Consider the following 18,843-nt stretch of genomic DNA (forward strand, 5'->3'; position numbering starts at 1 on the left):
TAGATCTGAATGAATTAAATATTCTGATTGAATACTTTGTTCTGTGCAAAGTTGAATGAGCTGACAACAAAGTCACACAAAAATCATCAATGGAAAACACTTTTATTAACCAATGGAGGCCTGGATTTGGAGTCACCCCAAAAATTAAAGTGGAAAAACACACTACATGCTGATCCAACTTTGATGTAATGTCCTTAAAACATGTCTGTATGACCTCCCTACAACGCCTGGGCATGCTCCTGATGAGGCTCAGTATTGTGTGTGGCCTCCACGTGCCTGTATGACCTCCCTACAACGCCTGGGCATGCTCCTGATGAGGTTGCGGATGGTCTCCTGTGGGATCTCCTCCCAGACCTGGACTAAAGCATCCGCCAACTCCTGGACAGTCTGTGGTGCAGCGTGACGTTGGTGGATGGAGCGAGACATGATGTCCCAGATGTGCTCAATCGGATTCAGGTCTGGGGAACGGGCGGGCCAGTCCATAGCTTCAATGCCTTCATCTTGCAGGAACTGCTGACACACTCCAGCCACATGAGGTCTGGCATTGTCCTGCATTAGGAGGAACTCAGGGCCAACCGCACCAGTGTAACACGGGTACTTTAGATGCAGCAACACAGAAACACAGAGCAGCCAATACAGGGTTAATAAACAGGGGAAATATGGGGGAAAACAAGGAAAGTAGCAGGTAAAAGATTTTAACTGACAGTTCACAGTTTAACTAGATATAGCAGAGTCGAACCGGAGGAATCCAGGGCCAACCGCACCAGCATATGGTCTCACAAGGGGTCGGAGGATCTCACCTTGGCAGGGGCATATATAGGAATCATGGGGCCCCATAGCAGAAGTTCTAATTGGGCCCCCCCCCCAAAAAAAAAAAAAAAAATATTTGTGTCACAGAAGAGCAGATCTCACAACTTCCAGCCTTTACACAGTAATTTCCCTCCTGCTGAAGTCCTAGATTCCTCTTTTATTGCCCCATAAAGTGTGATTCCAACAAAAGTGCACCCCAAACACAGTATGATACCCCCATGGTGAATTCCTCCACATGCACAGTATGATGACCCTACTGTGCCCCACCTCAACTCCCAAGGCAAAGTATGTTGACTCCAACACAGTATGATCCCCTAACTGTGACCCCCAAAGCTCTCCATACACTATAATGTGCCTGCATACAGTATAATGGCCCGCACGATCCCTCCAAACAGTATAATGGACCCCACACAACCCTTCACGCTGTATAATTGCTTTCATACAGTATAATGGCCCCCCCACATAGCCCTCAAAATATTATAATGGCTCCACAGCCTTCCATAGAGTATAATACACCACCGATAATCCTCCATATAGTATAATGTGCCCCCCATAATTCTTCATATAGTATAATGCGCCCCCCATAATCCTCCATATAGTATAATGAACTTCCCATGGTCCTCCATAGAATATAATGCACTCCCCATAGTCCTCCATACAGTATATTACACACCCCATAGGGTAAAATGCAGCCCCCATATAGTATAATGCACCCCACAGTCCTGCAGTATTATGGACACCACGTACTCACTGATTTTAAAATACCATATATTTTAAATAAGCCGACCCGAGTATAAGCCGAGGCCCCTAATTTTACCACAAAAAACTGGGTAAAACGTATTGACTTGAGTATAAGCCTAGGGTGAGAAATGCAGCAGCTATTGGTAAATTTCCCCATCCTGGTATGTGTGGCACCCCCTCATCCCCTAATCCTGGTATGTGTGGCCTTCCCAACCCTGGTATGTGTGGCCTCCCCAATCCCCCAATCCTGGTATGTGTGGCCTTCCCTGTCTCCCAATCCTGGTATATGTGGCCTCCCCAATCCCGGTATGTGTGGCCTCCCCAATCCTGGTATGTGTGGCCTTCCCAGTCCCCCAATCCTGGTATGTGTGGCCTTCCCAGTCCCCCAATCCTCGTATGTGTAGCCTTCCCAGTCCCCCAATCCTGGTATGTGTGGCCTCCCCAATCCCCCCCAATCCTGGTATGTGTGGCCTCCCCAATCCTGGTATGTGTGGCCTCCCCAATCCCCCCCAATCCTGGTATGTGTGGCCTCCCCAATCCCCCCCAATCCTGGTATGTGTGGCCTCCCCAACCCCCCCCCCAATCCTGGTATGTGTGGCCTCCCCAATCCTGGTATGTGTGGCCTCCTCATCCCTCAATCCTGGTATGTGTGGCCTCCTCATTCCCCAATCCTACTGTGTATGGCCCTAATCACTGCACACATAAAATAATAAACACTTATACTCACCTTCCTTCCTCACCTCTCCTCCAGCGCTGCGTCCTGTCTGCTGCAGCTCATGTCGACATCTGAGCAACGCGCGCTCTCAGAAGCCGAGGTGAGCTGCTGCTGCTGCCGGCATATTCACGCTTCTCCATGCCGGGACTATGGGCGTGGAGAAGCGTGAATATGCTTTCTCTTTAGCAGCGGGCACTGACAGCAGGAGCCGGGGCTCAGCGCTCCTCCTTGGCCGCTACTTAAGAGAATGAATATTTCCTCTTCTCCACGCCCATGGGAGTAGAGAAGAGGGAATATTCATGTCCCTTTAGCAGCGGGCACACGGGGTAGCTGCAGCAGCGGCAGCTGTGTGTGCTCCGCCGCAACTTCCCTCCCCCCCAAAACTCACCTATCCTCCTGGTTCCGACTCTGTTTGGGGCCCTCCCGGCTCATGGGCCCCCTTCCGGTCACGGGTCCCATAGCAGTGGCGTGGCCTGCCGCCATTGGCGGTACGCCACTGCACCTCGGTACCTAATGGCAGTCAGGCTACCTCTGGCGGGCACATGGAGGGCTGTGCGACCCTCCAAAGAAATGCTACCCCACACCATTACTGACCCACTGCCAAACCGGTCTGCTGAAGGATGTTGCAGGCAGCAGATCGCTCTCCACGGTGTCTCCAGACTCTGTCACGTCTGTCACATGTGCTCAGTGTGAACCTGCTTTCATCTGTGAAGGGCACAGGGCGCCAGTGGCGACTTTGCCAATCCTGGTGTTCTGTGGCAAATGCCAAGTGTCCTGCACGGTGTTGAACTGTGAGCACAACCCCCATCTGTGGACGTCGGGCCCTCATACTACCCTCATGGAGTCGGTTTCTAACCATTTGTGCAGACACATGCACATTTGTGGCCTGCTGGAGGTCATTTTGCAGGGCTCTGGCAGTGCTCCTCCTGTTTCTCCTTGCACAAAGGCAGAGGTAGCGGTCCTGCTGCTGGGTTGTTGCCCTCCTACGGCCACCTCCACGTCTCCTGGTGTACTGGCCTGTCTCCTGGTAGCGCCTCCAGCCTCTGAACACTACGCTGACAGACACCGCAAACCTTCTTGCCACAGCTCGCATTGATGTGCCATCCTGGATGATCTGCACTACCTGAGCAACTTCTGTGGGTTGTAGAGTCCGTCTCATGCTACCACGAGTGTGAAAGCACAACCAACATTCAAAAGTGACCAAAATGTCAGCCAGAAAGCATTGGTACTGAGATGTGGTCTGTGGTCCCCACCTGCAGAACCACTCCCTTATTGAGGGTGTCTTGATAATTGCCAATAATTTCCATCTATTGTCTATTCCATTTGCACAACAGCATGTGAAATTGATTGTCAATCAGTGTTGCTTCCTAAGTGGATAGTTTGATTTCACAGAAGTTTGATTTACTTGGAGTTATATTCTGTTGTTTAAGTGTTCCCTTTATGTTTTTGAGCAGTATATATATATATATATATATATATATATATATATATATATATATATAAATTGTACATAAATACACATATATATATTATTGAAAAACTTAATATTCTTTTCTCTTTTTACAGGTTAAAATAGGGCTTTTTTTATTAAGAGAGGGTTCATTTTTAATGTTCACATTATAGGAAAAATTATGTAAACTTTATTCCGCAGGTACTTCTTTTCCTGGCATATACTAACAGCTCCCACGAGATCACATGATGAAAATTATAATAAAAAAATACCCCATAAAACAAATGCCAATTGCTCAGGAGACCCCTGTCCAATCTATGCATTCTTGTCCATATTCAGACTGCAAAACATGGAGGTGTCAGCCTGGGTATTTGCAGCGGATTTTTCTGCACCAAATACAAGAGTGTGTGCAGGAAAAACGCTGCGCACATTGTGTTTTTGAAGCATTTTTCCACGCGTTTTCTTCCTACTCATGGGTGAAAAAACGCTACAAAAACGCTGAAAGAATTGACATGCTGCAGATTTGAAAAACAACCGCACTGATTGCTAAAATCCGCAAGGCAAAAATAAGCAGCATGTGCACGATATTTCAGAAATCTCATTCATTTTGCTGGTGCTGTAAAATGCAGTGTTTTTACCCTTGATTCAGGAGTAAAAAAAAAAGTGTGAATAAGCCCTTAGACATACATTCTCTTTGTAAGAAACTTGTTTGAGTGCATTGACCAAAAACATACAGTAGTTGGCAGCATAATCGAACCTTTGAAAAATTTTCTTGCTGGTTATTTTACTATAGAACCACATGACATCCAAGGGCAGTCCAATTTTCACAGACTGCATGGAGAAGGTGGAGAAACTTTTTTATTTATATAAACCTCCAAGAAAATCGGAATCCACTCTGATCATACTCTGGTCAGACTCTGATCAGAGTCTGATTAGCATAATGGGACTGATTATGGAGAGAAGACGGTCATGTGACCCTAGCCTTACTGTGTATTACTTGATGGAGACTGAGAATCTTCACTGTTGATCTGTAATTCTGGCTTAACTCTCCATAGCAAAAATGGTTTCAAAGCAGAAAATTTGCCCAACTCTAAGGCTGCGTGCCCACTATGCGTTTTTCAAGCGTTTCTGCCGTGGAATTTCCGCAGCAAAAACGCTTAAAAAATGCTTGGTAATACGTGCCCCATGGTCCCCAATAATAATCCGCATGTGCTGTGCACATGCTGCGGAAATTTCCGCTGCGGATTATCATTGCGGAACAATCCGCAGCATGTCCATTAATTTTGCGGACACGCAGCGTAATCGCCGCCATTGACTTGCATTGGACCGCGTGACATCCGCATCACTGCATCTGCACAAGCGGATATCACACAGTTCCATATGCGGATGGTACCCAGGTCTGGAGGAGAGGAGACTCTCCTCCAGACCTGGGTACCATAGAAACTGTAAAAAAAAAGAATTTAAAATAAAAAATAAAAGATTATACTTACCTTCCGATGTCCCCCGGCCTCCTCAGCGATGCGTGCGATGTGTTGGGCGGCTCTCGGTGGTGTGAGGACCTGACATGACGTCATTGAGTCATGTGACAGGTCAGGCGACCGCTGACGTCGGCGGTCGCGTGACCTGTCACATGACTCAATGACGTCATCGCAGGTCCTTCACACCACCGCGAGCCGCCCAACACATCGCACGCATTTAGGGATTGCCTGTTTGTTAGGTTTGTTAGGCAATCCCTGCATGCAGCCGCAGCGGATCAAACCTAGATGCTGAGCACGCCACAAATACTCGGTGAGTACCCGAGCATGCTCATTTAAAGGGTTAAATGAGCACGCTCGCTCATCACTAATGCTAATGTGTATGCTTCATCCAGGAACGAACTGGGAATGAGATTCAGCCCTGGAATTTGAAAGCACACAGGTCCATGCTAATGCAAATGGGAGCAGAGGAGCCTGTTGATTTTTGTGGGGTTCGTTATGTGTCTGTCTTTAGAACCAAAATAAAAATAGTTCTGCATTCTGCATTTTTCATTTCTTCTTTAGTTTTGTGGGAGAAGTTGTAGTTTTGAGTGACACGATTAATTTTGCCATATAATGTACTTGAAAACAGGGAAAAAAATGCAAATGTGGTGAAAAAATGCAATTCTTCATTTTTTTGTGTTTTGTTTTTACGGTGTACATTCTGTGGTAAAAGTTACTCTGAATCATGTATCTCCAGGTGAATACAATTACAGTGATGACTAACGTGTATAGATTTTTTATTTATTTAATTAGAGGAAAAGGGGGTCGCCGTCGGGCCCCCTGATGCGTTGGTCCGAGGTGTCTTGCCTGCGGCTGCATTTTGCCACCCCGAGGACTGGGAGTCGGCCGTTCTCTGAGCCAGCTGTCGGCTCCCTGTGATCAATTGTACTCGTGTCTTACAGAAGCAAGTACACCACCAGGTCAGGGCGATGGCAGCAGCGTGATCAGGTCATGTGATCATGCTGCTGAAGTCACTTGCCGGCATCGCAGAGATGCAAAAAGCATTGGTGGTAAGTGCTCTAGTGGAGCTGAAGATTTGAGGACACAGTTTGGGGAGCGAGAAAGGGATGGGTGCGGGCACAATATGGGGAGTGGGATAAATTTGTGGACACAGTATGAGGAGGAAGGGTGGTGATATGGGGGCATATATGAAGAAACAGTATGAGGGGGGATGGGTTAAGACACAGTATGGTGAGTGGGAGTGTGGCGCCCCTGAGGGTTCAGTCGCCACAGAGGTACTGCACCTCACCCAGAGGTGTGGTATCTCCTTCTCTCAGGTAAGGAGGGAGTGCTGCCCGGGACCCTAACACCTGCACTCAACACTACACTACTCCAGGCCGGCTGGAAGGGCATTATGCACTTCTTCTGCTGCCCCGTCCCTGGCTGGAGTGGGGGGAACCAAAAGTGAGGGGGAACCAGTAGTGGGTGTGGGTGGAGGACGCAGACCAGGGGAGCACTTGAATAGGAGGTGTATATAAAGGGGAGCCATCTTAGTGAGGTAGTCAGTCAGTAGTGAGTCAGAGGAAGAGAAGTGAGAGGAGCAGGGACTCTGCAGGAGCTCTGCTCGGGAGGCAGGCTCGGCCTGTCATGCCCAGGGCTGAGAGAGGAGTGGGAGCTAGGGAGGAAGGCTCCAGGAACAGAAGGGATCCCAGGGGGTACGGTGATTGCAGGATGGCAGCCGTACGCCCGAATCTGTCAGGCGTCAGAGGGATCAGGCCGCAAGAAGGGAACCAGTCCCTGGACTAGCCGAGTTACTCCACGTCTCAGCTAGAAAACCGGAGGCTTCGGCATTTTCATGGTGCAGTTGCCACAACCTCACCTAAGCCGCCGTGAGGGGCGCCAAGACAGGTCCGGGAACTTCAAGTTGCCCAGAGGGATCTCAAGGCACCCGATCGGGACTTTGTGTGGCAGGGCGCAGGGCAGGAGGGAGAGACCCAGCGCGGGAAGTCGGCTGAGAGAGGAACATACAGAAAGGGGGTCCCGTTAAGTGCTTCTGATATACTTGAGGGAGTGCTGAACCCCTGCCTGGTAAACGCAGCGCGACGTGGGAGGCTGACACCTGTACTGTGCACCTGAGGAACCTAAAGAACTGTGAGTAAAATTCGGATAACTGCAACCCACTGTTTCTGTCAGTTATTTCTGCTGCGCCATCTCTCCTGCACTACAAGCCCCAGCATCACCACCATCTGCACCTACACTGCCCCGGGGGCCCGCTCCGCCTATGGGGAGCAGAAACATCCCAGCTGCCATCCCATCACCCCCCGGAGGTCTGAAGCAGCGCCGGTAACCGTTACCGGAAACCACAGGTGGCGTCACGAGACAAACTGTACACTAAAACCCCCTTTTTCAAGAGAGACCCCAGAGTACGGGCCCGGGAGCCGACTGCCATGACATCCTAAGCAAGGTAAAAGGCCCGGGTACCGAGTCCCCTATATCCCCCATGGTGCGACATCTCTCTTCCTGGCGTCACGAACAGGATTTCGTGCCCGTTATCACCGGGTACTGTGCGCCTAGAGATTGTTTTTCTTTACTGAAGGTGGCGCCCGCCCTAGAAGAACGGGCGCCATTATATGCTTACTCAAAGACAACAAGGAATCACCTCCCATCGTGGACCGGGTCCCAGAATGGTGCCAAATCGAGGCCCGCCCCAAGCAACTGTGATCATGTATGTAGATGTGTCTATCAAGGTGGTGGGGCCGCCCCTAGGAGTGACCGACAACAGGCTGCCATGGAACATTATGAAGAGAGAGGGGAAAATGTGTGAGGAGACTATTGAGGGGGAATAGTGTGCGGAGACAGTATGGGGGGAGAAAAGTGTGAGTGGGCACAGAATAAAGACAGTAGTATGGGGTACAGTATAAGGGCACAGTCAGGAGGGGACAGTATGTCAATGAGGGGGAGTGTGATGAGGGGGCGCAGGAAAGAAACTGGGCCCTATAGTGGGACACAGTGTGAAAGAACAGTGTGAAGAGGGGGCCCAGTATGGAAAGGAGAAGGCAGTGTGGAGGGCATGTACCATAAGAGGGACAGTGTGTGGGTCATATTTTGTGCAGGGAATATAATTTGGGGTAATTATTTATTCAGGGGCTCAGCGTAAGGCAGATATTTTTATTCAGGAGCATCATAATGACACTGCTATTTTTAAGGGTATTGTGTGGGGATGTGCTGTGCAAGACCAGAGAAGATGGAAACATGCAGAGATGGGCTATAACAGTGAAAAGTCATCATGGCGTCTGAACAAGATGAAGAAAAGAAAGAGAATGACTCAAATCAGAGACAACGTCATCTATAAGGTACCTGGATGTAAATGTTTTTTTGTGATACTGACTAATTCTCATCAGTACTGTGGTTCCTGTATGGTCCACAGTCTGATGATGACTGATAGCAACAAGTCCCAATATCTCCTTACCATTGTTAAGAACGTACTGGAAGTTGTAGGTTCATGCAATACAAATGTATATGGGTCTGACCTGGCAATACAATTGATGTACCATGTACTGATGGTGGTTCTGGTTCTCAATTCATGTACTGATGGTGGTCCTAGTGATGTACTCATGTACTGATGGTGGTCCTAGTGATGTATTCCTTTACTGATGGTAGTTCTTGTGACGTATTCCTGTATTGATGAGGCGCTGTCAGTCAGTGCCAGGGACTTGGTTACAGCTGCTGCTCTCTATACACAGAGCAGTGACTGAAACCGTGCGCCACCCTTGTGGCTGAAACTGAAACCCTGCCGGGAGGAATAAAGTTGATTTCCTCTAGGCAGCAGGGCTCTAAGGTTACACACGTCCGTATACTTCCGGTACCAGAAAAAACGGTACCGGAGATATCTGTGTCTGAGTGTGTCACACGTGTGGCAACCGTGTGCCGCATCAGGAGCACACGTACCGGCGCCTGGGAATCAGCGCTACAGTTAGCGCTGTTCCCAAGTGCCGGGTGCTGTACGCTGCCCTCATCATGGTTCCCTGCCGGCACTGTGATCAGCACCAGCAGGGACAGTGATGAGGCGAGGGTAGTAGTGTCTGCTCCTGGAGTGTCCACCTGTGTAAAAATAAGAATAAAATAAATAATCCATATATTCACCTGTCCTGAGTGTCCCCCACTGTAATCCATGCGACCGATCAGCAGAGGGGCCGGGAAGAATGAGCCGCTGCAGCGAGCGGCTCCGGAGCTGCACTCATTGAGTGACAGGACACTGCTCGGTGAGCTCAGCAGAGATCCGGGGCCCTGTCACTGCAGTGCTTCATTCTCCCCGGCTCCTCTGCTGATCGGTCGCATAGATTACAGCGGGGGACAATTAGGACAGATGAGTACAGGGCCGCCATCAGGGCATTCCTGCCCTTACTGCTGTATGGGGCCCGGTGAACAGCAGTAAAGAGCAGGGTCCCAGGCCCATCCTGGGCCCCCACTCTTGTGCTTCTGCTCACCGGGCCCCACGGTATCGCGTGCTGGTGTGCCGCTGCCGGCGGCGTATATCTCGGCGCAGGGAGCTTCTGCCTTGAAGCTGTCATGCGTGCAGCTCCAAAGGAGTCCCTCCGCCTTTTCTGTGAAGCGCTGGAGTCGGCGCATATGCAATGACGTCATCGCGTTACCACCGGCATCAAGCGCTAGGATGTCAGTCCGGAAGTGGAGCTGCAGGGATCGTATGAGAGGTAAGTATGAAAACTTTTTTTTTCTTAATAGAATTAATTAAATGATTTTGGGGGATGGGGAGAGCACATGATGGACTGGGACTGGGGAGTGGGCAGAGCATATGATGCATTGGGACTGGGGAGTAGGTAGAGCATATGATGAACTGGGACTGGGGAGTGGGCATAGCATATGATGAACTGGGACTGGGGAGTGGGCAGAGCATGTGATGAACTGGGATTGGGCAGAGAATATGATGAACTGGGAGTGGGGGTGGGGAGAGCACATGATGAACTCGGAGTGGGGATGGGAAGAGCACATGATGACCTAGGGGTGAGGAGAGAAAATAATGAACTGGGAGTGGTGGGTGGGGGGGGGGGGCTAATAATGAATTAGGAGTGGGGGGAGGGCAAATGAAGAATGGGGGTGGGGAGAGCAAATGATGAATTGGGGGTGGGGAGAACAAATTAATTGGGAGTGGGGATGGAGAGAGGAAATAATGAATTGAGGGTGGGGTAGCGCAAATAATGATGAATTGAGTGTGGGGGTGGGGAGAGCAAATGATAATGAATTGAGAGTGGGGGACAACAAATGATGATGAATTGAGGGTGGGGGTGAGAAAATGATGATGCAGTGGGGTTGGGAGAAAGAGAGGACATAACAAAATTAATTGGGGCGGAGGGGGGCATGTAAATATAATGAATTGGGAGAGCGGGTGTTGAGGATGGCGGAGTGTGACTGGTAATGAATTTGGTGAAAAAGTACAGGTTCTAAATAATTTATATATTTATTAAGTGGCAAAAGTGGCTATTTACAGTTAGTGGGGGCATAGTGGTGGATTGCAATTTATATTTGGAATGGTGGGTTGCATAATAACTAATTATATATTAATGGTGGGTGCACGTCTGTATTCAGCTATGTAGTGTAGAAGTTGGGGAAAGAGCTCTAGATAACTGTTATTTTATGCAGAGACAAGTCCTGCCTGTAAGAGGTGATGTCGGTTTGCGCTGGATGAAGGAAAAAAGTGAAGATGAAGAACTTCAGCTAGTGACGTCACCGGTGAGTTAGTGTGTTATCTGTTCACTGACACTATACACTGTATACTATGTACAGAGCTTCTGTGTATAATGTCACTTATGGTAACATTAATATTGTGGTTTTTTTTATTAATGATCAGTATTGTATATTCGGTCACTATGTGGTAGTAATATGTGGTCTGGTCATGGTGTGGCGGTATTCCTTGTATGTGGTATTATTCTGTCATTATGTGGTGGTAATATGTGGCCCGCCCATGGTGTGATGGTATTTGTCTCTTGTATGTGATATTATTGGTCATTTTAAAACATTTATGTGACACATTCCTTTAAAGAAAAGTAAATAAATATATACCTAAAAAGAGTATTGGGTATTATAAAAAATGTTTAATAGGTTAGAGTAGGGCCTGGCCAGAAGAATCTCCTTGTTGTGGTGGCAGCTAAAAAAATCTTTTGGCCAAAATAAAAGCTGGTGGCTATGTATGTGACATGGTTTTCAATGGGAACTGTTATTGTGTGATTGGTGAGGACGTGGTGCAAAAGTGGCGTTTTTCCAAGAGTGGGCGGTGGGACTGTGGAAGGTAAGAGGGGAGGAGGTGGAATTTCAAAAGGCCCGAAAATGTTGCCAGTATGGGGCCCTGAAATTCCTGGTAGCAGCCCTGGGTGAGTATATGGATTTTTTATTATATTCTTATTTTTACAGGTGGACATTGCGGAGCAGACACTACTACCCTTATCACTGTCCCTGCTGGTTCCTGAGCGCAACGCCAGCAAGGAACCATGATGAGGGCAGTGTTTAGCCACGCCGCATTGATACAGGAATTGATGTGAAAGGAGCCCGACCAAGTACTGAGTGCATTTACTGAACATTAGTGTTGAGCGAGCATGCTTGACACTGCTCGGTACTCGCCCGAGCATCTCACTACTCGGGATGTTCGGCGAGCACCGAGCATTTCCGGGTTACTTGGGCTCTTTACAGAGCCAATGAACATGCAGGGATTGCCAGCCAGTCACTGTAATGCCGCAGCCATGTTGGTTGTGGGCATTACAGTGATTGGCTGGCCGCACAGCGTCACCTCGAGTATTTAAAACCGGGCGCCGCCATCTTGGACACAGTCGCTCCGGATCAGACAGTGTAGGGAGAGTGCTGCTGAGCTATGGAGAGATTTATACTGCGAAATAGGTAGTGTAGGGTCTCTAAAGCCTGCAAAATCGAGCAAACAGTCCTTCTGAGGACTAATATCCATCCCAGATATCAGGCAGGCAGGCAGGCTGTATAGAAGACGCAGTGGTTATACCAGGGGTCTCAAACACGCGGCCCGCTTTTTGCGGCCCGCAGGCACAGACCCCGTTACTATCGCGGCTCTCTCCAGCAGCCGACGACATCAGCGCTGTAATGCAGTGTATTGCCGCGCAGAGACCGGCTCTCTGCACAGCAATACCAGTGTCAGCCGCATCCCAGCGCAGCGGCGTATGACGTCACTGCCATGGGCAGATGTCAGCTGCTGGGGTCTGATAGGCCGGCGGCTGACACTGGTATTGCTGTGCAGAGAGCCGGTCTCTGCGCGGCAATACTCTGCATTACAGCGCTGATGTCCGCGGCTGCTGGAAAGAGCCGCGATCGTTACGAGGTCTGTGCCTGCGGGCCGCAAAAAGCGGGCCGCGTGTTTGAGACCCCTGGTTCAGCGTGGGTGGCCTGAGGACAAGGGGGAGGAGGAGGAGGAGAGCATGGTCAGTCGTCTTCTTGGTGAGGACACGGAAGTCTTGCCCATTACCAAACTGGCACGCATGGCTGACTTTATGTTACGCTGCCTTAACCGTGATCCTCGCGTTGTCAAAATGTTGGGTGACAGTCATTACTGGTTGGTGACACTTTTAGACCCCCGCTACAAGGAGAACTTTCACTCTCTTATTCCTGAGGTGGAGAGGTCTACAAAAATGTGGCAGTACCAAAAGGCCCTTGCTGCAGAAGTGTTAAAAAAATTCCCATCTGAACACGCTAGCGGCAGAGGTCACAGTTCGTTGCCCAACCAAGGCGTACAGGCGAGAGAGACGCAACTCCAATCCAGCAGAGGCAGGGGAACACTGTCAACGTTCTGAGACAGTTTTCTGAGACCCGCCCAGCTTACAGGCCCTGAGGCGCGGGGAACTCTCACAAGGAGTGGAAAGTTTCAAAAGATGGTGAGGGAGTACCTTGCCGACCGTACCAGCGTCCTCCGTGATTCCTCTGTGCCTTTTAATTATTGGATATCCAAGCTGGACACTTGGAATGAGCACGCTCTGTACGCCTTGGAGGTCCTAGCCTGCCCTGCCGCTAGCGTGTTATCGGAGCATGTTTTTAGTGCCGCTGAGGGAATTATAACTGATAAGCGCACTCGCCTGTCAACTGACAATGCTGACAAGCTGACCCTTATCAAAATGAACAAGGGCTGGATTGGGCCACACTTCTCATCACCACCAAATGACAGCAGAGTAACATAAAGTCAAATCCACTGTGTTATTTCGGGAGGTGTATTCCCATGCACCGTTTCACACCCACACATGGGTATATGCTTCCTCATTTCGGCTGTTTTTTGCTCTTCTCCTTATCCTCAGCCTCCACCACCACTATACCACCAGGGTGACCGTAGGCCGTGCTGCCAGCATTGCAAGTTCCTCCGTCCTAATTTTTGGCAGCTTTTGCTTCGAAAGCATAGGCAAAGACTATGGGAGACCCATTCCCCAATAATGGGAATAATGTTTTTAATATGCTGTACTGCATGGCTCTTGTAAGGGGCATTAAAATTCTCTTGTTAAGCTACTGTGACCTCCACGTCTCTTCCAAGGGTCTTTGATATTGTCTTTTTATTCCACTTGGACCTCCACGTCTCTTCCAAAGGGCATTGATATTGTCTTTTTATTCCACTGTGACCTCCACGTCTCTTCCAAGGGGCATTAAAACCGTCTTGTTAAGCTACTGTGACCCCCACGTCTCTTCCAAGGGGCAATAAAACCGTCTTGATAAACCATTCTAAACTCCACGTCTCTTCCAAGGGGCATTAAAATCGTCTTGTTAAGCTACTGTGACCTCCACGTCTCTTCCAAGGGTCATTGATATTGTCTTTTTATTCCACTGTGACCTCCACCATTCTTCCAAGGGGCATTGATATTGTCTTTTGATTCCACTGGGACCTCCACCACTCTTCCAAGGGGCATTGATATTGTCTTGTTAAACCACTCTGAACTCCACGTCTCTTCCAAGGGGCATTAAAACCGTCTCGTTAAGCTACTGTGACCTCCACGTTTCTTCCAAGGGGCATTAAAATCGTCTTGTTAAGCTACTGTGACCTCCACATCTCTTCCAAGGGTCATTGATATTGTCTTTTTATTCCACTGGGAACTCCACCACTCTTCCAAGGGGCATTGATATTGTCTTTTTATTCCACTGCGACCTCCACCACTCTTCCAAGGGGCATTGATATTGTCTTTTTATTCCACTGGGACCTCCACCACTCTTCCAAGGGGCATTGATATTGTCTATTTATTCCACTGGGACCTCCACGTCTCTTCCAAGGGGCATTAAAACTGTCTTGTTAAACCACTCTGAACTCCACGTCTCTTCCAAGGGGCATTAAAACCGTCTTGTTAAGCTACTGTGACCTCCACGTCTCTTCCAAGGGGCATTAAAACCGTCTTGTTAAGCTACTGTGACCTCCACGTCTCTTCCAAGGGGCATTAAAACCGTCTTGTTAAACCACTCTGAACTCCACAGCTCTTCCAAGGGGCATTGAAATGTTGTTTTTAATTACCTATAACCTCCACGACTCTTCCAACGGGCATTGCATTTCCTCCTAATTTTAGTCAGCTTTTGCTTTTCAATGCATAGGTGAACACTAAGGGAGACCCACTCCCCAATAATGGGTACAAGGTTTTTAGTACACTGTAATCCACGTCTGTTTCAAGGGGCATTGTAGTTCCTCATAATTTTTGGAAAGCCTTCCATTCACTGCTTAGGCCAACAGTGTACAGGAGACCCAGTTGCTATAAATGGAAAAAAAGGTTTAGTTAAGGCCCTCTGACCTCCATGTCACTTCCAAGGGGCATTGGAGTGCCTCAAAATTTTTGGTAGGCATTGCACTCACTGTATGCCCTATAACTGTGTAGCCGAACCGCTCCTTTTGGTACAGAAACATATCCTACAAGACATGTGTGGTTGACTGGCCTGATATTGATGTGAATGGTCCCTGTTCCTCCTGCTCTTTCTCCTTTGCCACCACCTCATCTATCATTCATCACCTGAAGCTTTGTTTTAATGGGAGTCATAGAACTGGGATAGTAGCAGGAAAACATCCAGCAATCCTCGGAGGAGGTAGGATATGCGCCAAAACGCTGACCGCCTCAGGCCTAGCCGCTACTACATACATGCGCTTGCATTCCAAGGAACAGAAAGCTAAGGAGATGGATGGCCTCATGATCATGAATAATTTACTCGTTGTGTAGGAGGCCGACCACTGCTGCTGTCTACCTTCTGAACTTTGTGTTGAAGCCTGACTGACCCAGGACCCGCAATCCTCTATGTCTGGAGGACATGTTGCATCCCAGTGTCCAACTGTGTCCCGGCTTCCACAATATTAATCCAGTGTGAAGGCGTCAGGGAGATGGACCATCCCTGGCCACATTCACTTGTCCACGTGTTTGTGGTTAGGCTGTCCTTCCCACTAAATGCACTGGGGAGGGCACAGGTAATGTTTTGGTATGCGCGCTTGTGTATAAGGCGCACCGGGACAAATAGGGGCGGCTTGGGACCGTTTATGGAGACCCAGCCGCCCCCAGGCGGCTGGGGACCGTGTGTGGGCACCCGGCCGCAGGGCGGTTGGGGACCGAGTATGAACACCCGGCTGCCCCCTAGCGGCTGGGAACCAAGCGTGGACACCCGGCCGCCGGGCGGCTGGGGACCGAGTATGCATACCAGGCTGCCGACGCAGCCATGACATGGTGGCCAGATTCCGCCTCCACATGCCTAAAAGGCCCAATTTCAAGTGCAAGCAAGCAGTATAGTATTGCAGCCTGGGGATGGGTGGCAGGCTGCATACTTGCGCTTGCATTGCAAGGAATGGGGGAGGTACAATTGAACACTGCCCTGGGACAAGGACTTGAACGGGGATAGTTGCAAGTCTGCAACGACAGGTGCATGGCGGGAGGGATCTTCGCATGTGCCATGAACAGGGGGTTGGCGTGCACATGACTCGCCCCCTGGGCCGTGGGGCACTCGGGATCGGGCTTCAGGGCAATGCTGGGAGTAGTAGTGGTGACCCGGTCCCGTGGCTCAGGGTGGTCAGACCAGTGGCAGTCTATGATGTGCTGTAGGTAATGTCCGACTATGCCACCCGTGGATTGCGGTCAGGGCTAACTGCCGCTGCAGTGCAGACCGCTGGGGCTGATATAAATGTGCAGCACTGAATAGTTCAACTCCCCACGGGAGGAGTATGGCCCCAGGGCAGTATATATAATGGATGATGGAGGGGATGATTCCGACCGCGATAGCCAGTAAACAGAGGCCTCTTAAACAGTTCAGGGTCTTTATTAGAACAGGTAAAATGACCCAGAAACAGGCCCGGCTAGGAGGGGGCCTGGATGTCTGAGAACAAGTGGGAAGCTGACCCTGGTCAGGGTGAGGGTGTAGGCCTACCGTGCTCTCTGTGCTCCTTCTGGCTATTTCCCTCCTTGTAGTGTAACAGCCCACATTCCCGAGCTCACCGTGTCCTCTCGCCCGTATGGCTTGCAACTTGGGTCCCTTTCTACTCTTGGCCTGGTACGGCTTTGCTGGTCCCTTCTGCTGTGGCGGAGCCTTCGGGCTTCTTTGCCCAAGGAACATACAGTCCCCTGCGGACTGGTTATCTGCTGTAGGACTTGGAATCCTCCCAGCCTCAGACACCAAAGTCTGGTAGATTAGTTTCTTTGTCTGCCAGGATAGGCTCACTTCGCCTCTTGTCCCTGGCTCGTGGCTCTCCTACTGCCACACGTCCTCTTAGGCTGCAACACAACTGTCTGTCCCTGCTCTGGGACACCTCTCAATCCAGAGACAGGTTGTCCAGTTCTCCCTAACCCTGCCCCCAGCTCCAGCTTTTATAGGGGCAGCCTGCTCCCCCTACTGGTCTGGGACAGGAGGTGCTGCATGCTAATGGTCCTTGACTAGAGGACCTCCCCCTTGCTCTCAGACACAGCTTTATTATATTTGTGGCATCCAGGCCAGGGTGACACATTCCCCCCTAGTAAAATTTAGTACTCCGGGACTAAACAATAAACAAAGATAATATGCATGACCATAAAACATCAGTAGACAAACGACGCACAGGTTGAGTTCTTAAGGTCACAGTGTGGTCTGTGACCGGGTGTCCATTTCACCAACACAACGGGGAGCCTTAACCAGGTGGGGGTCTGTCCTAGCCCCAAGTCCTTTACAGTCTTAGTTCATTCCTTGGTTAGGCTCCGAACGCAGTCCATACAAAGTCCCGGTTATGAAAAGTTCATAACCTTTGAGTCCATACGGTAACTGTAAGAAACTGAAATACACAATTACTAATCATGCATGTAACTGCAAACATTTCAACACTTGGCAACAGTGTTATTTACAGTTTTAATGCACCCTATATTCTCCAGCGAGCGGGTATCTGCCCCTTTGTGCTCCTGGTTGACCTGCGTAACCCACTGTCTGGTGGTGGACCGACCTGGTTTTCTTCACTACCATTTAGGGTACAGTCACTGGCTAGACTTACAGGCAGGGCAGGCAGCTGTCTGCGGGTCCTCTGGCTTACCGCAGGCATGGCAGGCTCACTGTCAGCAGAGGGTTGATTCTCCTGGGCTGCTGGTACCGGCTCTTCTGCCTCTGGAACTGCTTGCTCTTCTTCACCTTCCGGCTCTGGTGTAGGTTGTTGCTGAGCCGGTTGCAGGAAATGCAGGACGGGTACCACTATGGCATCATTTATTCGAGTCCAGGACTGAGGGAACTCTCCGAGAACAGTGCTGATTATTTCTTCCTTGTCCTCTGCGGGTTCAAGGCCACTTTGATCCTCTTCTGCACTACGGAGTTGCTCGGGGCACCTTTTTAGGTGGTCTCTGGAGACGGTACTAGTGGTTTCTCCTCCATCCTTGGTGATCACGCACACCTTTGAGTTGTCGTGATCAGACTGCAGTACGGTGTAGGGTTCCCTTTCCCACTGGTCGTCCAACTTATGTAGCCTTCTCTATCACTTCAGGACCTGCTCACCAGGTTCTAGGGGACCAGCAGGGGCGTGTTGGTTGAAGAGTCTTTCTTGCCTTTCTCTCACCTGGGCCAGGCTCTTCTCCACACTCTCCTGTACCTTCTTGTACTGCAGTCGCCTTTCCGTATCCCAGTCCACATCCGGGGAGGTGTCCTCAGGTGTTAGGACTCCCATCTCCAGGTCCATGGGCAGCTTTCCTGGTCTGGCTCACATCAGGTAAGCCGGGTGCAGTTTGTAGCATTCACCGGGATATGGTTGTATAAGTCTATCAGGTCCGGCAGTTTTTCTGGCCACAGGCTGCGTTCCTCCAGGGGCAATGTCTTCAGGAGATCAATGACTATATTGTTCATTTTCTCACACATCCCGTTGGTTTGTGGGTGGTAAGGCGTTGTCCAAATCTTCTTACAGCCATAGAGGTTGCAGAACTCTTGGAAGATTTCAGCTTCAAACGCTGGACCCTGGTCCGTCAGGACCTGTTCCGGATACCCGTGTGGACGGCAGAAGTATTGCTGGAAGGCTCTGGCCGCCGTTCGGGCTGTCAAGTCTTTTACCGGGACCACCACTAGAAAACTGGAATAGTGGTCCACGATTGTCAGGGCGTAGATGTATCCTGACCGGCTTGGAGCCAATTTGACGTGGTCCAGAGCTACCAGCTCAAGAGGCTGCTGGGTGACGATGGGCTTCAAGGGTGTCTTCTGGCTGGTGC

Source organism: Phyllobates terribilis, unplaced genomic scaffold, assembly GCF_046119375.1.
Source record: "Phyllobates terribilis strain yellow unplaced genomic scaffold, ASM4611937v1 Scaffold_8__6_contigs__length_399053987, whole genome shotgun sequence".
In the NCBI taxonomy this organism is placed as follows: Eukaryota; Metazoa; Chordata; class Amphibia; order Anura; family Dendrobatidae; genus Phyllobates; species Phyllobates terribilis.